The following is a 23,649-nucleotide window of genomic DNA, read 5'->3' as shown; positions in this document are numbered from 1 at the left end:
TGCAGAAGATCCTGGAGGTGGATATAAATCTGCCGGTGGTAAAGGTCGAGCAGATGACCCGCCGCGCCCGATTCCATTTCTGGCGTCAGTCTCACAAGCTTAGTTTGAACGTCAGTCTGAACAGCTAGTAGATGCTTTTCAAGGTTCGTATCATCTTTCACTTCCATCCCTTTGAACTGTTGATCCACAAATGTGTCAATGACTTTTATTTCCTCCTTAGGATCTTCATCATCTGATAGTAGAAATCCTTGTCCTGCGACGACAACTTCCGCCACTGTACAAACAGGAAAACAGGTCGTCAAACAAGAGCTTTTCGGACTTGTACAAATCTGGCTGTGTTTTAGACACTCACCATGTGCCCCAGGAGGGTGTTGGTCTCTGCATCTTCAGGCTTCATCGTGTTTTTCACTTTCTCCCTGTGCTCCCTCATGAACACCATGAAGGCGTTCGCTGGTCTCTTGACATAGGTTTTTCTGGCCCCACAGCATCTGGTGGAACATCAGATCATTGCCATTAGATCTATGTTATGAGTTAAGTGTGCATTTAGATGAATCAAACGTGAGGACTAACGTGGAAGAGCAGGCCTGAGGCGGAGAAGGAGCGCGGCTGGAGGTCTTCTGGATGTTCTGATTGTTGCTAGAATGAAAAGGAAAGTTAATTTCAAGACGATATTTAAGACGTGGAGTTGGATATGAACATGTGTGACACTTACAAAAAGACGAGCGGGCTCATGACTTCCACAGCTGGTCGCGGCTGAACCCAGAACCCTGGGGGGACTCCACTGTTGACCCAAGTCAACCCAGCTGGGACTTGATGGTAGTGCCTTAGTGTGTTCTCTGACAGCACTCGTCCAAACGATGGAACCGTCGTGGCTCCACATTGGAAGGGGTGGGTTTCAGGGGCCGTCGTCATCTTGAACTCTGAGGTCAAGTCTTTCTCTAACTGCTCGACATCAACCTCTTCAATGAGTTTGAGCAAGAGCAGATCGTCTTGAGCAGCAGAGTCCAAATCAGGAGCAGACGGAAGGTCCCCGATCATGGACAGGAACGTGGAGTGGACTGTGTCCGACTCCGTGCTTGGATCAGTCCACTCGGACGAGAAGCTGCTCAGATCGATAGTGACGAGGTCCATTGTTGAAATCATCTGTACAATAGATTATTGATCAGATAAAATATGTTTAAACCAAAATTAAAACATAAACCTTAACTGTTGAAACAACACTTAGGAAACGTGTATTATTGTGATGTTACTAACAATGATCTGTGGTAATAAACTGTACAATAATTGTACTACTTGTACAAATAAATACATTTATATTTATAATATCTCTTGCTGTTTTAATTAACATGTCAAAGTAATTAAGTTACTGCCTAATTCAAACGAGTCATTTACATTTAAATTACATTAAAAGTATTTTTTATTGACGTGTGTGTTGAGTGACGTTGGATCAGTTGTGGGATTGTTAGCAAAAATGTGGCTAAAGCAGAACTAAGATGGACTCAATTGGAAAAGGTGATACTTACCGAAGGTCCGATGCGAAATACGGTAAATCCAGGTGGAAATTACATTTTATATCGCTTCGATAAAGACGCATTAAAGGCCTCGTGTACGTCATCATTGACGCAGGTTCAGGTGTCAGCCAATCAGAAGCGAGCGTTCGTCCACTTGCAGGTGTCATCGCCGTCATGTTTTCGTACATCGGTGAGGACTCGATGTTCCGTGAGTGACCGTTTTTTGTTGTTTATTTGTTTCATTTCTTAAAAGATTTGTTTGTTACCTTCTCTTCGAAGTTTTTGATTCAAGTTTGTACTTGTCACTCGGCTAACACTAAAACTAGCCGTTACACTTGTCAACGTTGACCACGACAACCTTTTTATCCTGTTGAGATCCTTGTGTCGCTACACGGGGAAATAAACATCTCACTATCGTCGATATGGTTTAATTAATCTATCAATTTGGCTTATTATTTTCGAAGCTTATTCGTTTATTTAATCCAACCTCTGTAGCATGACGTTAGCATGTAGCTAAGCTAATGCCGCCTTATTTCACCTAATTTTTCGCCCATGTATCACTCACTACCAGAACCTAGTAGATAAAGGTTAGTTAAGAAACAGCGATTGTAATTGAATTTTGCATTATTACTCGAAAACAACTTATTTAGGAGTAGTTTTCCGTTTTGTTTTTCAAATGGTGTCCAGCAGGGGGCAGTACCTCGGTGTGACGCCAAAGTCTAAACCCAATTTACTTAATTAAATCTTGTTTTTTATTATATTAATGTTTTTGGTGCTGTTTCTTATTGTTAAATAATGTTTGTTTTTTACTATTATTTAAAGAATAGTGTCGCTACTCTCAGTCTGAAACGTGTTATGTCCATAAAGATCATTATTATTAATAATCATTGAGAAGCTCGAAAAGAACATGTGAGGAAAGATCGTATTCGGTTAAAAGTTTTTATGTATCTATTACACATTTTTACATCATTTGGCTGCAGCAAACATAGATTAAAAATGTAAAATTACTTCATTTTCAATTTTAAGTAGAGAAACCAAACAGGAACACAACAAATTAGAACCGATTGAAGATCCAAATGTTTTTTTTCATAAAATAAGAATAACTAAACATGAGGTAAAAGTTGTTTTTGTTGAGAAGAAATGTCTATTTTCTGTTTTGTATTTACTTAATTATCCATTTACCATGAAACCTGAAAATTGAATCTTGTTTTTAATCATATTCCTTTTTGGTGCTGTTCTGGGTGCTGCTGCTCTCCTGCAGAAGATCCTGGAGGTGGATATAAATCTGCCGGTGGTGAAGGTCGAGCAGATGACCCGCCGCTCCTGATTCCATTTCTGGCGTCAGTCTCACAAGCTTAGTTTGAACGTCAGTCTGAACAGCTAGTAGATGCTTTTCAAGGTTCGTATCATCTTTCACTTCCATCCCTTTGAACTGTTGATCCACAAATGTGTCAATGACTTTAATTTCCTCCTTAGGATCTTCATCATCTGATAGTAGAAATCCTTGTCCTGCGACGACAACTTCCGCCACTGTATAAACAGGAAAACAGGTCGTCAAACAAGAGCTTTTCGGACTTGTACAAATCTGGCTGTGTTTTAGACACTCACCATGTGCCCCAGGAGGGTGTTGGTCTCTGCATCTTCAGGCTTCATCGTGTTTTTCACTTTCTCCCTGTTCTCCCTCATGAACACCATGAAGGCGTTCGGTGGTCTCTTGACATAGGGTTTTCTGGCCCCACAGCATCTGGTGGAACATCAGATCATTGCCATTAGATCTATGTTATGAGTTAAGTGTGGGTTGTTGCTGGAATGAGATAGAAAAATGATATTTAGAATCAGAATTAATATTAAAAAATGTACAAAAAGGAGACAAAACTTGTGTGACACTTGGAACATTCTGGAGACACAAACACGAAGAAGGTCATGAACAGCTACTACATCAACAGTTGACAGTTGATCAGCCACTGCTGTTGGAAAACAACGTGTTGTTCGTACGTGTTTCCATGTAAGAAGGGATGAATCATCATCGGTGGAAGCTGCACCCAGAACCCCGGGGGGGGGCCAACGTCGATCCATCTCCCTCCTGTCTGGACCGGATAGTTCTGCCCGACAGTGTTCTCCGACAGCACCGGTGGCTCCAGGGCCTCGACTTCATCGAGGAGTTTCATCAACTCCTCAAAGTCAATTTGAGGAGCAGAGTTGGAATCTGACGGAAGATCCCCGAATATTTCCTGGAGCGTTGAGGGTCCACGCCGGAGAGAAACTGCTCGGATTCGGAACAACGAAGTCCATCGTGGAAATCATCCGTGTAATAGTTTGAAAATGTCATTTATAATTCTTTAATAAATACTCTGAGCAGAAACGTGTCTTTACCTTCTTCAGACGTCTGGAGATACAAGGTGTAAAATACTCTGTTGAACCTGAGATGAAGACAGAAAAAGAAATTTAAAATATATTGCCAATGGCTCATAAATTAAAGTGTAAGGTGCTAATTTGACAAGGTTTATATTTAACACTTAATGAACAAACAGTTGAGAGCAGCTAGAAATGCAGTATATGTTGTCAGGTGCATTATTATGGGCTGTTTATGATCCAATCCACTGATAAAAATCTAAATATTATGTGGATTAACACAAAAAACAATGGATAAATATTTATTATTACAGTTCACGTCATTTTGAAAATATATTAGGCTAATAATTCAATCACATGACTTGTTTAATGTTGTTTTTTTATTTTAAAGTAATCAACTTGAATTAATTTTGACACACTTACAGTCTTTATAGTTTATTTCAACCTAATACTGGGGAAATTGACCATTTACAGTAAATAAACACATACAGTGGATCTTTATTGATAAATAAGTACAAATAAGTTTCAGATCAAATATTTTTTAACCAAAATTAAAACATAAACCTTAACTGTTGAAACAACACTTTCTAGGCAACATGTATTATTGGAATGTTACTAACAATGATCTGGGGTAATAGACTGTACAATTATTTTCCTACTTGTACAAATAAATACATTTATATTTATAATATTTCTTGCTGTTTTAGTTAACATGTCAAAGTAATAAAGTTATTGCGTAATTCAAACGATTCATATACATTCAAAATCACATTAAAAGTAGTTTTTATTGACATGTGTGTTGAGTGACGTTGGATCAGTTGTGGGATTTTTTAGCAAAAAAGTGCCTAAAGCAGAACTAAGATGGACTCAATTGGAAAAGGTGATACTTACCGAAGGTCTGATGCATTTTATATCACGTTGACACAATAAAGGCCTCCTTCACACTCCCTTTAGCTAAATAACGGACACACACAGCTTGCTGCTCGGTGTTGCCATCTCTAGCCTCAAATCTTCAGGTGGGGTAGTTTAAAGTAACTTACTACGTCAACCAGGTGTCACCTCTCAGTGTCTACTCTCTGTGACATCTCTCTCTGAAGCCCATCAACTTCCATCTCTCTGCCTCTGCACTCCGCTCCACTTAGTCTGAAGCAACATGAAAACATTACTGTTTATTAACGTACAAATATGTACATAGTTCAAATTTTTTATGGTCTTCAGTTTTCCCATGGAACTATAATAACAGTTTTTTTAGTGATTAAAAGACATGGTTTGTTTGTCTAGACAAAGTGGAACAACAGTTACTGGGAGAGATGAAAGTTGATGAGCAAAAGCGGAGGTGAGTTGACTATCAATGAATGATGTCCCAATGTTTTCCTTCTTTTTTTTGCGTCAGTCATTTGATTTTGAATATCGATGGCAGAAATCTAAAACTTCCCATATGAGGAAAAAAGAAAAAACTGTCAGTTTCTTACAGAATGCATTTTGATCAGGTGACTTTTTTGTCACAAGGAAGGATGGGATAACTTTGTAAACAGAGCAGCTTTCGCTGTTATTATAATTCCATGGGAAAACTGAAGACCATAAAAAATGTGAACTATGTACATATTTGTATATTTATAAACAGTAATATTTTCATGTTGCTTCAGACTAAGTGGTAGTGCAGAGGCAGAGAGATGGAAGTTGATGGGCTTCAGGGAGAGATGACACAGAGAGTAGACACTGAGAGGTGACACCTGGTTGAAGTAGTAAGTTACTTTAAACTACGCCACCTGCAGATTTGAGGCTAGAGATGGTATATATATACCATATATATATGGTATATATACTTTTAATGTAATTTAAATGTATATGAGTCGTTTGAATTACGCATTAACTTAATTACTTTGACATGTTTATTAAAACAGCAAGAGATATTATAAATATAAATGTATTTATTTGTACAAGTAGGAAAATAATTGTACAGTTTATTACCATAGATAGATCATCGTAACATCACAATAATACATGTTGCCTAGAAAGTGTTGTTTCAACAGTTAAGGTTTATGTTTTAATTTTGGTTAAAAAATATTTGATCTGAAACTTATTTGTACTTATTTATCAATAAAGATCCACTGTATGTGTTTATTTACTATAAATGGTCAATTTCCCCAGTATTAGGTTGAAATAAATTATAAAGACTGTATGTGTGTCAAAATGAATTCAAGTTGATTACTTTAAAATAAAAAAACAACATTAAACAAGTCATGTGATTGAATTATTAGCTTAATATATTTTCAAAATGACATCTGAACTGTAATAATAAATATTTATCCATTGTTTTTTGTGTTAATCCATGTAATATTTAGATTTTTATCAGTGGACTGGATCATAAACAGCCCATAATAATGCACCTGACAACATATACTGCATTTCTAGCTGCTCTCAACTGTTCATTCATTAAGTGTTAAATATAAACCTTGTCAAATTAGCACCTTACACTTTAATTTATGAGCAGCTGGCAATATTTTTAATTTCCTTTTTCTGTCTTCATCTCAGGTTCAACAGAATATTTTACACCTTGTATCTCCAGACGTCTGAAGAAGGTAAAGACACGTTTCTGCTCAGAGTATTTATTAAAGAATTATAAATTACATTTTCTAACTATTTCACAGATGCTTTCCACGATGGACTTCGTTGTTCCGAATCCGAGCCGTTTCTCTCCGGCGTGGACCGATCCCAGCGAAGAGTTGGACACTGTCCTCTCAACGCTCCAGGAAGTGTTCGGGGATCTTCCGTCAGATTCCAACTCTGCTCCTCAAATTGACTTTGAGGAGTTGATGAAACTCCTCGATGAAGTCGAGGCCCTGGAGCCACGAAAAGACTCGACCTCCGGACTTGTCGACACGACAACGTACGACATCAACCCGCTACAATGTGGAGCCCCGACAGTGCCGTGTCGTATAGACCGGTGCTGTCGGAGAACACTGTCGGGCAGAACCATCCGGTCCAGACAGGAGGGAGATGGATCGACGTTGGCGCCCCCCCGGGGTTCTGGGTGCAGCTTCCACCGATGATGGCTCATCCCTTCTTACATGGAAACACGTACGAACAACACGTTGTTTTCCAACAGCAGGTCAGTGGCTGATCAACTGTCAACTGTTGATGTAGTAGCTGTTCATGACCTTCTTTGTGTTTGTGTCTCCAGAATGTTCCAGCAGTGCCAACCATGAACCCTCTCGCCTTTTTGTAAGTGTCACACAAGCTTTGTCTCCTTTTTGTACATTTTTTAATATTAATTCTGATTCTAAATATCATTTTTCTATCTCATTCCAGCAACAACCAGAACGTCCAGCCGACCTCCGGCTTCGCTCCTTCTCTTCCTCTGGCCTGCACTTCCCAGTTAGTTCTCTCGCTTTTTTTACTTTTCCAAAAATGCAACCTTCACTCATAAAATTGATCTAATGTTGTCAATGATCTGATGCGGTTGTGGCAAAAAACCACCCTACGTCAAGAGACCCTGAACGCCTTCATGGTGTTCATGAGGGAAAACAGGGAGAAAGTGAAAAACACGATGAAGCCTAAAGATAGTGCCGAGACCAACACCATCCTGGGGCACATGGTGAGTGTCTAGAACACAGCCAGATTTGAACAAGTCCCAAAAGCTCTTGTTTGACGACCTGTTTTCCTGTTTCTACAGTGGCGGAAGTTGTCGTCTCCAGACAAGGATTTTTACTATGGGATGGCAAAGGATGAGAGAAGAATGCACGCCGAGAAACACCCAGACTGGTCAACGGGCAACAATTATGTAAATAACTTTATTTTCTCTCTTTCTCTTTTGGTAAGTGTTTTATTAATCTTTTTGTTTCTCTGTGTGCAGGGAAGGAAACACAAGAGGGAGAGAAAGAAGAAGAATCTTATCATCTAAAGCCGCCGTTTTAACTGCTGTACATATGTTGAGTGTAAATAAATTATTTTTAATCAAAAAGTCTTTTTGAATGCAGCAGATGATGTTGTCTACATCAGGGCTCGAGAGCCTTTATTGTTTATAGAGCCATTTACGGGACGTGTCCCGCCAAAATAAAACTCTGTTTGACGGATAAACTGAATGCTAAACAGCTAATAGTCCTATAAAGTATATTTTACAAAAACAGGAAAGAAAATTATGAACTAATAAATGGTCTGTTTTAAACATGTAGCATGTGTCTGAAAGTTTAACTCTTTATACTCCAGAAAACATTTTGGACAAATTAAAACAATTAAAATAAAAAGCTAATGCTAGTGGCAGAGCTACTTCTAACTTCTAAACAATCAACTACTTATTCTAAACGTTTAAAAATGGTGCAGAAATTAAAAGAGAAATCTGGGGCCATCTTGTTACAAAGAAGTAGACGTTTCCCTCGTTTATGAGTTTAAATATACACTAAAAGTTCAACAGAGGTCCCGTATAAAGAGCTAGCAAGCTAAATGCTAAGTGGCTAACTCTTAATCCAGGACTGTCATATTTTAAGATAAATTAATAAAATAAATAGGAAACTATTTTTATGGACCATGACTGGAATGTGGGGCCATTCCCGGTCCTTCAGAGGGCTTTTCCTCTCCTCCTTTTCCCTGCAGCGGTGATTCTCAGCGGACGTGTTTACAGTAACTTCTGCTTCTGAAGTCTTCGCCAACTCGTCTCGGTTCAGCCATCATTCATAGTAAATAAAAACAAGGAAACAAGTTGGCTGAGAAGGCAGTACATCTTACATTGATGACGTCCAGGTATTGTTCTAGAACGGTGCGTCAATAACAACATTCATTTGACACCTCGGCACATGACATTAGAACTCCTGTTTTTCTTAATGATAATCTTTTAAACTGACTCAACAAGAGAATTTATCTTGTTTTGTAAACAAATGCATAGTATGTTGTGGCCGGCAGCTACACTTTAGGGACACTTGGCGGCGCCAGAAGCAATATTTTAAACCTTATGTATTTTCCCTTTTTAATAAGACTGTGCTTTGAGCAGTAAGATATTCCAAAAGACAGACTTGAACTTGATTTTTAGACCAAGGAAACTAATAAAACTTCAATTTGAAGGCACACGGGCAGGATATGGGACATTTTCCCTTTCTCTTGATTTTAAAAATGAAATGCAAGACAACCCGTTCTCTCTTCTAAAAAAAAAAATATTGTGGCCTCATGAGCAAGAACAAAAATTAATTAAAATTTCAAGGGATTAATCTGCAGTATTGCAAGAAGAAAACATGAGTAGGGGACACTTTGATTTCTCTTAACGTATCGTTCAGAATACTTTTCACCGTCTGTCGGTCCTCCCTGGAGATGTTTGTCTTGAGTTTCAGTAGAGCGGACACGTGTTTTTCACTGGAAAGAAATGGACACGATTCGATAAATGGCAGGTTATTCTAGCATGACATCGATCTTTTGGTCTGGACTTTATACTCGTCCTGATAAAGTTTGTATTTTGGTACCTGAGGTGGGGATACGAGGAGGCCAGTGTGACGACTTGCATCTGTATGGCCGGAACATCCTGGAGGCTCAACACTCCCGCAATCATGTCCAGGTATTCCTTCAGCCAGTTTTCTTTGGAACCCTGCACACACATGTTTCAATAAGCTTTTAATTATCTCTTTGAAAAGTTAAATTAAATATATGAATACATCATACATAAAATGCACTTTTTCTTTTTTTTTTTTATTTGACCGAAAAAGAGAAAATATGGGGTTTGAAAATATATTTTTATTTACTAGTTTCAGTGCTGGAGGAGCTAATAATATGTAGCGGGTCCCAGCAGGGCCTTCGATGACAGATATGATAATTCTGGAACCAGAAACTGTTTCCTTCAACTGATAAAAATCTCTAAACTTAGGAAAATGTTGTCGGAACATGATCTGGAGCTTGTAATCCATGCGTTTGTTTCTTCTCGTCTGGACTATTGTAACAGTTTGTTTCCATGTCTTAACAAGAAGGAGCTGTCTCGCCTGCAGTTGATTCAGAACTCTGCAGCGAGAATTCTAACCCGCTCAAGTAGAAGAACTCACATTTCTCCGATCCTTAAAACTCTTCGGTTCCTCGCACAAGGTTCAGAACCAGAGGAGAGAAATCTTTTCAGGCTGTTGCTCCTAAGCTTTGGAACAATCTTCCTCTCTCTTTGTGCTTGATGGAGTCTACTGACTCCTTTAATAAACATCTTAAGACGTTTTTATTTGTTCAGGCTTTTCCTTGATTTTCTGGAACTCCTGTTGTGTTATCAGTTTTATCTTGATCTTTAAAATATATACTTTATTGAATATTGTTTTGATTGTTTAAGCGCTTTGTGACCCTGGTCTGGAAAAGCGCTATACAAATAAGAATTACTTACTTACTTACTTACTTACTTACTTACAATGGACATGAACGACACCGGACCACAAGTGCTCATGAACCAAGTCTCTTGGATTATCTTTATTCACATATTGATAGAAGGAATGACGTTAATGCTAACTTAGCATTAACTTAAGACACACTTATGTTGTCTAGCTAGCTAGGACTTCACTTACCTCTCATTCCTCATTGCTTTATCCCTGCTGCGGGCAAATAACTTTCTGATATCCATCTAGGAGTTATACAGGAGTTCCACGCAAATCAAAATCCAAATGATATATTTAACAAGTTGTTGTCGGCTAACGTTACCTTCCTCACGCAGTGATTCTCATCGCCTGCCTCTCTCTCTCAACAATGACTGTCTGTCAAATCTGCATCAACTTCCTGCTCCCAGGCTCGACCTTTGACACTGTTGAGTATAAATGTCTGGATACAAACCCACTTTTTATCATAGTATTGGCTCTTTTAAATTGATATAGATATTTATTATTTAAATTGTTGACATAAAGATTATATTTAAATATATTCATCATTCATTTTAACAAATCTAGTTTTCATCCTTGGTGAGATTTTAAATGTATTTGTGATACTCACAAAAGTGTTTTGTTTAGATATTATTATATAATGTTTTCTGTCACTTTTTGGTTTGTTGTTTAGTCCCACTAAGAGGGTGTAATAAAGATAAATGTGCAATGCCATGCAGAAAACGGACACAAGGTGGCAGCACTTGCGGGCGACGGTATTCATGGCAATACTTCGCACAAGTGAAACCCAAGAGACTTGGTTCATGAGCACTTGTGGTCCGGTGTCGTTCATGTCCATTGTAATTCCAGGTTGGTTAAGAACTCTTTCTTTAATTCCTCTTACTTTAAACTGTTTATAAGGATTTTTGATATGACAGTTATGTGTGTGAACATAGAAAGTGCTGCGGTTCATGATCGTGGCGATTACTAAAATGGCGTCCGTGGCCGTAGTTAAATGCTTCTGTGTGTATTTTTCTTTTGACTCCTTGACTTTTGTGCGGTAATATTTAATATGTTAAAATAGTCGTGTGTGTGTGGTGTGTGAGTCTGAATTGTGCATTTGTGTGCTATGAAGTGTGAAAAGTATTGTGTGGAGTATATGTAGCATGCTAGCATGACTGCAAGTTCAGACCAGTTATAGGAGCCGCCCTGGTTGAAAGCACGCGCAGAAATAAATATGTTATACCGTTTTGGCGAGTTAAACTGCAAAAGAGATTCATTTTGTTTTATTAAGTGTTCACTTATGGCATCTACTGTACATAATGTACGATTATTATTCTTGATGAAAGAATGAAGGGTGTATGTTGGAAGTGAAGGAATGATTGATAACAAGAAAATGATTAGTGATTAAAAGACATGGTTTGTTTTCAAAGGAAAATTGTAAAATTGACATTTATGTAAATGTACTTTGAAAGTGGTTTTTAAACCATTGCTAATGCAAAAGAAAAAGAACAAAGGAAGAGTCACGATTGCAGTTTAATGAAAATATGTGAATAAAGATAATCCAAGAGACTTGGTTCATGAGCACTTGTGGTCCGGTGTCGTTCATGTCCATTGTAATTCCAGGATTATCATATCTGTCAGCGAAGGCCCTGCTGGGACCCGCTACATATTATTAGCTTCTCCAGCACTGAAACTAGTCAATAAATATATATTTTCATACACAATATTTTCTCTTTTTCGGTCAAATAAAAATAAAAAGTGCATTTTAGATGTATTAACTTTTGAATATAATAACTATGATTATAATATTACCCTGAAGGTATAATTTTCAAATCATTCATTTTTGATCCTTGTTTATTTAGATTTACAATATAATGGATAAAAAGCTATGATTTGATTTTTATTTTGTTCATGGAGATAATTAGAGTCTCCAGAACGGGAATTTGAACTAGTGTTGTCTGGGGGTCAAGGTGACCCCGAAGGCCCTAAAACAAATGTGTTTGTGGTATCCCTTGTGTTGTCTCAGGGTCAAGGTGAACAACCTCCACCACTGCATATTTGTTCACTTTTTAAAAGTTATTTTGAAACCGACTACACTGTGGAACATCTTTTCAGTTTTGTCTCGTTTTATTTTCATTTTCTAAAAGGTTGAAAGGAGAAACGACTATGAAGATCTTTTGATTTATTTTTTAAATCAAAGTGAAAAGTCAAGTCAAGGTTAACTTCTTTGAGGGTAGAGGCTCTAAACCGAGTCTCAGACGGATAAAAATGCCCCTCAATATAAAAAACGAAATTTGAATGAAAATGAAGTAATAAAATGACATGAAGCTAAAACGAAGATAAATCAAAAATAATAAGGAAAATAAATGCAAAGATATCTTGAAAAAAAAGTTTTTTTATTGACCTTGCATGAAATTAATTAATTGAATTTTTGTTTGACCTGAAACTTTGACTTGGATTTAAATTGTGACCTTTATTCACAATAACACCTGGCAAAGTCATCCAAATGTTGCTGCCCTGGAATGAAGGTGCCGCATGAAAACTAGAAGCATGCTTGTGCAAACAACGAGACAAAAGTGAAGGTGAAAGTACGATGAGTGCGTGGGTGTGTGCACGCAAGGGGTGGGAGGAAAGTGGGAGGAGCCTGTAGCCTCAGAAATCCTCCAACGCTCAGAGGACCAGAGAGTTATTTCCCCGACTGTAACTTCCAGGAGCTCACATCAGCCAAAGGCTGCTTGGAAGAGAATCCTCTCAAAACGAACAAATCTGGTGAGTAGGATGTTTGCGTTAACAATGTGTTTTGAATTTCTGTGTAAATGTAAATGTATTTTAACATAAAATCTGGCTGAGGATAGAAGTTGAAGTTGATAATGTTTGTCAGTTTAGTGCCAATAATTAAATATCAGGCTCTAGATGAGGTTACAAAATGGCAAATAATGGGTTTTTTTGTTCTTAAAAATGATTGTTCAGCATCTTAAAATATTCAGAAGTGTAAGAAAAAATCATGTATGAATGGAAAAAACCCATTTGTCATTTTAACGCTGTATTATGGTTTTCCTGCAGAGCAAACGGCTTGAATGAGGCTCCGGTCAAGGTCAGCGGCGTCACACGTGCCACCGATCCCAGAGGGAAGCCCAGCCGGAGGTTGGAGGTTCCCCAAAATATGGCCAGTCAGCAAAGGTCCGAAGGAACGCTCAATATCTAACCACTTATTTGTTTCTCTTCCAGTCGTCTCTTTTGACCAAGACCTGGAGCAATCTCACTTTTACGAGGCAGCTCTTCAGCTGGTGGACAAAGAGAAGCTTCTGTTTGGTCAATCAGAGGAAGACAAAAAAGTCCTCAAGCTTGTTTCGGACCAGAAAATCCTGGAGACTCTCGTGATCCAGACCATATAGACCAAGAGTCTCTGAAGGGGGAACAAGAAGCGGCCGTGTTAGTGTCTGCCGTGAAAGCAGTCCAGCTGCAGGAGGAGCAGGACCAACTGGTGGATCAAATGGCCGGGTCGGCGCCATCCTGGAGGCAGAGCAGATGGAGGCAACAACACGACCAAGTGCTCACCAGCCTGGTGGAGGAGCGAATGGAGAACCCGTCGGTCTCAGCAGTCCGGTGAAGCAGAACTGCCTCCAGGCGAAGATCCACAGCATGGGCCTGCAGATGAAGGAGGACCTGCTGACGGTCGTGAAGGTGGTCAAGAGCTGCTACCCTCCGGAGATGGACATCTGTCAGTTCTATGCCGAGCTGTACCACCAGTAAATGAGCAAAGGCTTGGAGGAGATTGCAGAGTTCGGGCTGGGGGATGAGGACTGCAAGTTCCTGCTGCAATGGGTCACTGACTATTATCCTGGGTAAGTTGCCCGTCCAACTCCCCACCAATGCTATTCCTACCTTGAACTTCCTTCTTTGTTTTTAACTGGAAATTAAAGTGATTTTATATTTATCAATATAATCTTCTTATTCTATAAGACTGTTTAAGAACCCTCTTTTGGCGCCAGAGATCAACTTTGAAGCTCTAGGAAGTCTGCTGCCTGACCACATGGTGGCGTCGCTGCAGGAGCAGTACCTGAGCAAACAACAGGTATATTTACACATTAACTACACAGTAATATAAGCTTGTAAAACATTATTGAAGAATAAGATAAAAAAACAAACATTTTCCAAGCATTGTTATTTTGTTTCAGGTTGTAAAATTTGATAGTATGAAGTGAATTTAGTTTTTTAAAAATGTGGTCAAGACAAGAAAAAACATGTAATTTACCATTTGTTTATTATAAATATAAGTTGTATAAATTGACTCCACCCCTTACAATATGACTTAATTTAGTAACTAGTGAATCGTTTCATTGAAGACAACTTTGATGGGCAAGACAAAAGTAATTTCCATTCATTATTCATTCATCATCAGGTTTGTCCTGAGAGACAAAACTACACAAAGTTATTGAATTATTTAATACATTTTTAAAAATACTTTCACAGTTAATGAATTGTTTTTTTTACATATAGAGTTTGATGTTTTGATTCCAATAATTAAAAAATTGGAATTTCCCTATTCCATAAACCAGGGTCACAAAGCGCTTAAACAACAAAACAATACACAGTTAAAATACCTACAAATTAAAAAAGTATTTAAAAAACAGTTCTTTCTTAAAACCTTTTTTTTTCAAATGTATTTTCTGTTCGATTGTTGTCATTTTGAACAGGCATGGTTGACTGATTTGACAGCATTGCAGTTATATTTTTCTGACACAGGGGGAGCCAACATTTTTTTTTTCAAACTTACGTATTATGACTTTAACAACCTTTGGAACAAATGTTTTTATAGATAAGATGTCTCGGTTGATCTTTAACACTTTTCTATTTATACACCTAAGATTGTAGGATTTAATCATAACTCGTGATTGATAACGTATCAAGTTTTTTTGGTTTGATCAGGCAGAGATGACGACGTTCATCAGTCAAGTCCTGGCGGAAGCGAGGGAATCGTGGAAAAGCGAGCCGACAAAGAAGGACGGAAGCTTCACCATGTCCTATGACATCATTCAGGTATTTGAAAAAAAAGGATTCTTTTGGCTAAATCTAGTAGCGGTAACGTTTCAAACCATGACTTCATTTTCACACTTCAGCTCATCAACGGAATGCTGACCTCAGCGGGAATGGTCGTGGGTGATAGAGAGAAGGTCCAGTGTATAACTTGAACTGAGCGACTCGCTGTGCAGGTAACGTCTCTCACGTCAAAAGAAAAAAGATTCAAATGAATTAATGTTTTCGTTTCAAGGCCTTCCAGGAGGACGTCATGAAGCAAAACAAGTGGAGCAGAAAACCGTTCATCAAAGCCAACCTCGGATGGATTCAACAATTCAGGTGGAGCCTCCGACTTCAGGGTGTGACCGCGAGGTGGTCATGTGACTCAACTGTCATGTGTCTGCAGGGATTTTATTTTGAAGAAGAGCTCCATGATCCTGGACGACGTCCGAGAGAGATGCATGAGCGTCCTGGCCGACATGAAACAATCGGCGCACCAGTTCCTACTGAGCCCGGTCCACCAGGCGCTAAAGGTGAGTGTCAATAACAGACGTACAGGTGATCAAAATAAAAATCCATCACTTGTGTCGCCCCAGCCAAACCACAGAAAGCTTGGAACCCACGATTGGCTGCACTCGTCAACGTTCGACAAGATGATCATCCCCTGAATCTTCTCACAAGGTATTAAAAAAGAGCTAAAAAAAAAAAAGTTTTCACGAGCTAAGACTCATGATCCGTGTCTTCAGGAGTTGATCGGACAGCTGCACCAGGAGGTGACGGTGGAATACGTCAGACGGCTGCTGAAGGGAGACGTGAAGCTGAGGAGTCGGGCTCAGCAGCAGGAGGCCTTCGACAGAGTGACGAGCGACGCCGACACTTTACAACGTTGGTTCAGTGATCAGGTGAGAAACTGTGGTGAAACTATGGACGTAGTTCAGTGACATTAGAATATGTTGAATTTATCCTTAAACTTGTTTTTATTGAAATGTTGTTGTTTAAGCATTTAATTGTTTCTTTTAAATAATTGAATTCAATAATGTGTATATATTGAAAGGTTGATTTTGTGGTTACAATTTTTTGAATACTTTCAAAATTAATTAATTGTTTTTTTACTGTAGAGTTTGATATTTTAATTCCAATAATTCAAAAATACATTTTCTGATTTCTATTTTATTTTTAATCGTAGCCTAAACAAAACATAAACATTCATTATATTTATAGTTATTTAAAAGGCTACCAATTGAACTATAATATAAATGACCTTTATATGTTGAGTGTATCCTCTCGTCCTCAGTTATCGCCAGAATCTCGCGGGATTTCATTGTCCCTTTGCTGATGACATTATGATTGATGCCATGAAAACCGATATTGTAAAATGAAACAGGGTGTGTTTGGTTTCATGCAATACATTTTTGTAAGAATTCTGACCCACTCTAGTAGAAGAACTCACATTTCTCCAATCCTTAAAACTCTTCAATGGCTGTCAGTTTCTCAATGGCTGCCAGTTTCTTTCAAGATCAATTTGAAATTTCTGGTTCTTACTTTAAGAACTATTCATGGTCTAGCCTCGAAAAGCGCTTTACAAATAACACTTACTTACTTACTTACCTTTAAATATACTAATTATTGAAAAAGATTTTTCAATTAAAATAAATTCAACTTTTCAATATAAAAAAACATTTAATTTAACTTTTCAAAGAGATAATTAAAAGCTTATTAAAACATGTGTGTTCAGGGGTCCAAAGAAAACTGGCTGAAGGAATACCTGGACATGATTGCGGGAGTGTTGAGCCTCCAGGATGTTCCGGCCATACAGATGCAAGTCGTCACACTGGCCTCCTCGTATCCCCACCTCAGGTACCAAAATACAAACTTTATCAGGACGAGTATAAAGTCCAGACCAAAAGATCGATGCCATTTTAGAATAACCTGCCATATATCGAATCGTGTCCATTTCTTTCCAGTGAAAAACACGTGTCCGCTCTACTGAAACTCAAGACAAACATCTCCAGGGAGGACCGACAGACGGTGAAAAGTATTCTGAACGATACGTTAAGAGAAATCAAAGTGTCCCCTACTCATGTTTTCTTCTTTAAAATTATAATTTCCAAATTCCAATAAATACTGCAGATTAATCCCTTGAAATTTTAATTAATTTATGTTCTTGCTCATGTGGCCACAATATTTTTAAGGGATGATATTTGAAAATAAAAGTGTATATTTCTTAATATAATATTTGCAAATGTTGTGTATTGTTTACAAGGCAACTTGTACATTGTAAATATTTGAAAATACTTATGTTTTTTCTAAATTAAAAATGTTTGGAATAAAGGGTGGACTTTTTTTTTTTTTTAGAAAAGAGAACGGATTGTCTTGCGTTTCATTTTTAAAATCAAGGGACAAGAGAAAGGGACAATTTCTCATATCCTGCAAGTGTTCCTTCAAATTTAATAAGTTTAATAAGTTTTCCTGTTTTTGTAAAATATACTTTATAGGACTATTAGCTTTTTAGGATTCAGTTTATCCGTCAAACAGAGTTTTATTTTGGCGGGACACGACCCGTAAATGGCTCTTTACACAATAAAGGTTGTCGAGCCCTGATGTAGACAACATCATCTGCTGCATTCAAAAAGACTTTTTGATTAAAAATAATTTATTTACACTCAACATATGTACAGCAGTTAAAACGGCGGCTTTAGATGATAAGATTCTTCTTCTTTCTCTCCCTCTTGTGTTTCCTTCCCTGCACACAGAGAAACAAAAAGATTAACAAAACACTTACCAAAAGAGAGAGAAAATAAAGTTATTTACATAATTGCTGCCCGCCGACCAGTCTGGGTGTTTCTCGGCGTGGATTCTTCTCTCATCCTTTGCCATCCCATAGTAAAAATCCTTGTCTGGAGACGACAACTCAAAGTGTCCCCTACTCATGTTTTCTTCTCTAAAATTATCATTCCAAATTCCAATAAATACTGCAGATTAATCCCTTGAAATTTTAATTAATTTATGTTCTTGCTCATGTGGCCACAATATTTTTAAGGGATATTTGAAAATAAAAGTGTATATTTCTTAATATAATATTTGCAAATGTTGTGTATTGTTTACAAGGCAACTTGTACATTGTAAATATTTGAAAATACTTATGTTTTTTCTAAATTAAAAATGTTTGGAATAAAGGGTGGACTTTTTTTTTTTTTTAGAAAAGAGAACGGATTGTCTTGCGTTTCATTTTTAAAATCAAGGGACAAGAGAAAGGGACAATTTCTCATATCCTGCAAGTGTTCCTTCAAATTTAATAAGTTTAATAAGTTTTCCTGTTTTTGTAAAATATACTTTATAGGACTATTAGCTTTTTAGGATTCAGTTTATCCGTCAAACAGAGTTTTATTTTGGCGGGACACGACCCGTAAATGGCTCTTTACACAATAAAGGTTCTCGAGCCCTGATGTAGACAACATCATCTGCTGCATTCAAAAAGACTTTTTGATTAAAAATAATTTATTTACACTCAACATATGTACAGCAGTTAAAACGGCGGCTTTAGATGATAAGATTCTTCTTCTTTCTCCCCCTCTTGTGTTTCCTTCCCTGCACACAGAGAAACAAAAAGATTAACAAAACACTTGCCAAAAGAGAAAGAGAGAAAATAAAGTTATTTACATAATTATTGCCCGCCGACCAGTCTGGGTGTTTCTCGGCGTGGATTCTTCTCTCATCCTTTGCCATCCCATAGTATAAATCCTTGTCTGGAGACGACAACTTCCGCCACTGTAGAAACAGGGAAAACAGGTCGTCAAACAAGAGCTTTTCGGACTTGTTCAAATCTGGCTGTGTTCTAGACACTCACCATGTGCCCCAGGATGGTGTTGGTCTCGGCACTATCTTTAGGCTTCATGGTGTTTTTTACCATCTGCCTGTTCTCCCTCATGAACACCATGAAGGCGTTCGCTGGTCTCTTGACGTACGGTCTGGCCCCACAGCATCTGGTGGAACATCAGATCATTGCCATTAGATCTATGTTATGAGTTAAGTGTGCATTTAGATGAATCAAACGTGAGGACTAACGTGGAAGAGCAGGCCTGAGGCGGAGAAGGAGCGCGGCTGGAGGTCTTCTGGATGTTCTGATTGTTGCTAGAATGAAAAGGAAAGTTAATTTCAAGACGATATTTAAGACGTGGAGTTGGATATGAACATGTGTGACACTTACAAAAAGACGAGCGGGCTCATGACTTCCACAGCTGGTCGCGGCTGAACCCAGAACCCTGGGGGGACTCCACTGTTGACCCAAGTCAACCCAGCTGGGACTTGATGGTAGTGCCTTAGTGTGTTCTCTGACAGCACTCGTCCAAACGATGGAACCGTCGTGGCTCCACATTGGAAGGGGTGGGTTTCAGGGGCCGTCGTCATCTTGAACTCTGAGGTCAAGTCTTTCTCTAACTGCTCGACATCAACCTCTTCAATGAGTTTGAGCAAGAGCAGATCGTCTTGAGCAGCAGAGTCCAAATCAGGAGCAGACGGAAGGTCCCCGATCATGGACAGGAACGTGGAGTGGACTGTGTCCGACTCCGTGCTTGGATCAGTCCACTCGGACGAGAAGCTGCTCAGATCGATAGTGACGAGGTCCATTGTTGAAATCATCTGTACAATAGATTATTGATCAGATAAAATATGTTTAAACCAAAATTAAAACATAAACCTTAACTGTTGAAACAACACTTAGGAAACGTGTATTATTGTGATGTTACTAACAATGATCTGTGGTAATAAACTGTACAATAATTGTACTACTTGTACAAATAAATACATTTATATTTATAATATCTCTTGCTGTTTTAATTAACATGTCAAAGTAATTAAGTTACTGCCTAATTCAAACGAGTCATTTACATTTAAATTACATTAAAAGTATTTTTTATTGACGTGTGTGTTGAGTGACGTTGGATCAGTTGTGGGATTGTTAGCAAAAATGTGGCTAAAGCAGAACTAAGATGGACTCAATTGGAAAAGGTGATACTTACCGAAGGTCCGATGCGAAATACGGTAAATCCAGGTGGAAATTACATTTTATATCGCTTCGATAAAGACGCATTAAAGGCCTCGTGTACGTCATCAATGACGCAGGTTCAGGTGTCAGCCAATCAGAAGCGAGCGTTCGTCCACTTGCAGGTGTCATCGCCGTCATGTTTTCGTACATCGGTGAGGACTCGATGTTCCGTGAGTGACCGTTTTTTGTTGTTTATTTGTTTCATTTCTTAAAAGATTTGTTTGTTACCTTCTCTTCGAAGTTTTTGATTCAAGTTTGTACTTGTCACTCGGCTAACACTAAAACTAGCCGTTACACTTGTCAACGTTGACCACGACAACCTTTTTATCCTGTTGAGATCCTTGTGTCGCTACACGGGGAAATAAACATCTCACTATCGTCGATATGGTTTAATTAATCTATCAATTTGGCTTATTATTTTCGAAGCGTATTCGTTTAGTTAATCCAACCTCTGTAGCATGACGTTAGCATGTAGCTAAGCTAATGCCGCCTTATTTCACCTAATTTTTCGCCCATGTATCACTCACTACCAGAACCTAGTAGATAAAGGTTAGTTAAGAAACAGCGATTGTAATTGAATTTTGCATTATTACTCGAAAACAACTTATTTAGGAGTAGTTTTCCGTTTTGTTTTTCAAATGGTGTCCAGCAGGGGGCAGTACCTCGGTGTGACGCCAAAGTCTAAACCCAATTTACTTAATTAAATCTTGTTTTTTATTATATTAATGTTTTTGGTGCTGTTTCTTATTGTTAAATAATGTTTGTTTTTTACTATTATTTAAAGAATAGTGTCGCTACTCTCAGTCTGAAACGTGTTATGTCCATAAAGATCATTATTATTAATAATCATTGAGAAGCTCGAAAAGAACATGTGAGGAAAGATCGTATTCGGTAAAAAAGTTTTTATGTATCTATTACACATTTTTACATCATTTGGCTGCAGCAAACATAGATTAAAAATGTAAAATTTTCAATTTTAAGTAGAGAAACCAAACAGGAACACAACAAATTAGAACCGATTGAAGATCCAAATGTTTTTTTTCATAAAATAAGAATAACTAAACATGAGGTAAAAGTTGTTTTTGTTGAGAAGAAATGTCTATTTTCTGTTTTGTATTTACTTAATTATCCATTTACCATGAAACCTGAAAATTGAATCTTGTTTTTAATCATATTCCTTTTTGGTGCTGTTCTGGGTGCTGCTGCTCTCCTGCAGAAGATCCTGGAGGTGGATATAAATCTGCCGGTGGTGAAGGTCGAGCAGATGACCCGCCGCTCCTGATTCCATTTCTGGCGTCAGTCTCACAAGCTTAGTTTGAACGTCAGTCTGAACAGCTAGTAGATGCTTTTCAAGGTTCGTATCATCTTTCACTTCCATCCCTTTGAACTGTTGATCCACAAATGTGTCAATGACTTTAATTTCCTCCTTAGGATCTTCATCATCTGATAGTAGAAATCCTTGTCCTGCGACGACAACTTCCGCCACTGTATAAACAGGAAAACAGGTCGTCAAACAAGAGCTTTTCGGACTTGTACAAATCTGGCTGTGTTTTAGACACTCACCATGTGCCCCAGGAGGGTGTTGGTCTCTGCATCTTCAGGCTTCATCGTGTTTTTCACTTTCTCCCTGTTCTCCCTCATGAACACCATGAAGGCGTTCGGTGGTCTCTTGACATAGGGTTTTCTGGCCCCACAGCATCTGGTGGAACATCAGATCATTGCCATTAGATCTATGTTATGAGTTAAGTGTGGGTTGTTGCTGGAATGAGATAGAAAAATGATATTTAGAATCAGAATTAATATTAAAAAATGTACAAAAAGGAGACAAAACTTGTGTGACACTTGGAACATTCTGGAGACACAAACACGAAGAAGGTCATGAACAGCTACTACATCAACAGTTGACAGTTGATCAGCCACTGCTGTTGGAAAACAACGTGTTGTTCGTACGTGTTTCCATGTATGAAGGGATGAATCATCATCGGTGGAAGCTGCACCCAGAACCCCGGGGGGGGGCCAACGTCGATCCATCTCCCTCCTGTCTGGACCGGATAGTTCTGCCCGACAGTGTTCTCCGACAGCACCTCGACTTCATCGAGGAGTTTCATCAACTCCTCAAAGTCAATTTGAGGAGCAGAGTTGGAATCTGACGGAAGATCCCCGAATATTTCCTGGAGCGTTGAGGGTCCACGCCGGAGAGAAACTGCTCGGATTCGGAACAACGAAGTCCATCGTGGAAATCATCCGTGTAATAGTTTGAAAATGTCATTTATAATTCTTTAATAAATACTCTGAGCAGAAACGTGTCTTTACCTTCTTCAGACGTCTGGAGATACAAGGTGTAAAATACTCTGTTGAACCTGAGATGAAGACAGAAAAAGAAATTTAAAATATATTGCCAATGGCTCATAAATTAAAGTGTAAGGTGCTAATTTGACAAGGTTTATATTTAACACTTAATGAACAAACAGTTGAGAGCAGCTAGAAATGCAGTATATGTTGTCAGGTGCATTATTATGGGCTGTTTATGATCCAATCCACTGATAAAAATCTAAATATTATGTGGATTAACACAAAAAACAATGGATAAATATTTATTATTACAGTTCACGTCATTTTGAAAATATATTAGGCTAATAATTCAATCACATGACTTGTTTAATGTTGTTTTTTTATTTTAAAGTAATCAACTTGAATTAATTTTGACACACTTACAGTCTTTATAGTTTATTTCAACCTAATACTGGGGAAATTGACCATTTACAGTAAATAAACACATACAGTGGATCTTTATTGATAAATAAGTACAAATAAGTTTCAGATCAAATATTTTTTAACCAAAATTAAAACATAAACCTTAACTGTTGAAACAACACTTTCTAGGCAACATGTATTATTGGAATGTTACTAACAATGATCTGGGGTAATAGACTGTACAATTATTTTCCTACTTGTACAAATAAATACATTTATATTTATAATATTTCTTGCTGTTTTAGTTAACATGTCAAAGTAATAAAGTTATTGCGTAATTCAAACGATTCATATACATTCAAAATCACATTAAAAGTAGTTTTTATTGACATGTGTGTTGAGTGACGTTGGATCAGTTGTGGGATTTTTTAGCAAAAAAGTGCCTAAAGCAGAACTAAGATGGACTCAATTGGAAAAGGTGATACTTACCGAAGGTCTGATGCATTTTATATCACGTTGACACAATAAAGGCCTCCTTCACACTCCCTTTAGCTAAATAACGGACACACACAGCTTGCTGCTCGGTGTTGCCATCTCTAGCCTCAAATCTGCAGGTGGGGTTAGTTTAAAGTAACTTACTACGTCAACCAGGTGTCACCTCTCAGTGTCTACTCTCTGTGACATCTCTCTCTGAAGCCCATCAACTTCCATCTCTCTGCCT

At 38.1% G+C, this 23,649-nt stretch overlaps 3 long non-coding RNA genes and 1 pseudogene across 3 annotated transcripts; all 4 read left to right on the top strand.

The window, feature by feature from the left end:
- Positions 1 to 488, top strand: LOC148071624 (uncharacterized). The gene is made up of 2 exons (XR_015712794.1): positions 1 to 143; positions 221 to 488. It is a non-coding gene; the product is annotated as an uncharacterized LOC148071624 (long non-coding RNA).
- A 1,978-nt stretch (positions 489 to 2,466) lies between these two features.
- On the top strand, positions 2,467 to 3,873 carry LOC148071623 (uncharacterized). Its single transcript, XR_015712792.1, has 2 exons — positions 2,467 to 2,910; positions 2,988 to 3,873. It is a non-coding gene; the product is annotated as an uncharacterized LOC148071623 (long non-coding RNA).
- Positions 3,874 to 10,902: 7,029 nt separating this feature from the next.
- LOC148071622 (tumor necrosis factor alpha-induced protein 2-like) lies at positions 10,903 to 17,434 on the top strand (annotated as a pseudogene).
- A 3,926-nt stretch (positions 17,435 to 21,360) lies between these two features.
- LOC148071621 (uncharacterized) lies at positions 21,361 to 22,536 on the top strand. The gene is made up of 2 exons (XR_015712788.1): positions 21,361 to 21,588; positions 21,666 to 22,536. It is a non-coding gene; the product is annotated as an uncharacterized LOC148071621 (long non-coding RNA).
- The last annotated feature ends 1,113 nt before the right edge of the window (positions 22,537 to 23,649 follow it).

This window comes from Callionymus lyra, chromosome 9 (assembly GCF_982586985.1).
Source record: "Callionymus lyra chromosome 9, fCalLyr1.hap1.1, whole genome shotgun sequence".
Classification (NCBI taxonomy): Eukaryota; Metazoa; Chordata; class Actinopteri; order Syngnathiformes; family Callionymidae; genus Callionymus; species Callionymus lyra.
The sequence above is the reverse complement of the archived record's forward strand: the minus strand, read 5'-3'. Positions and strand labels throughout refer to the sequence as shown.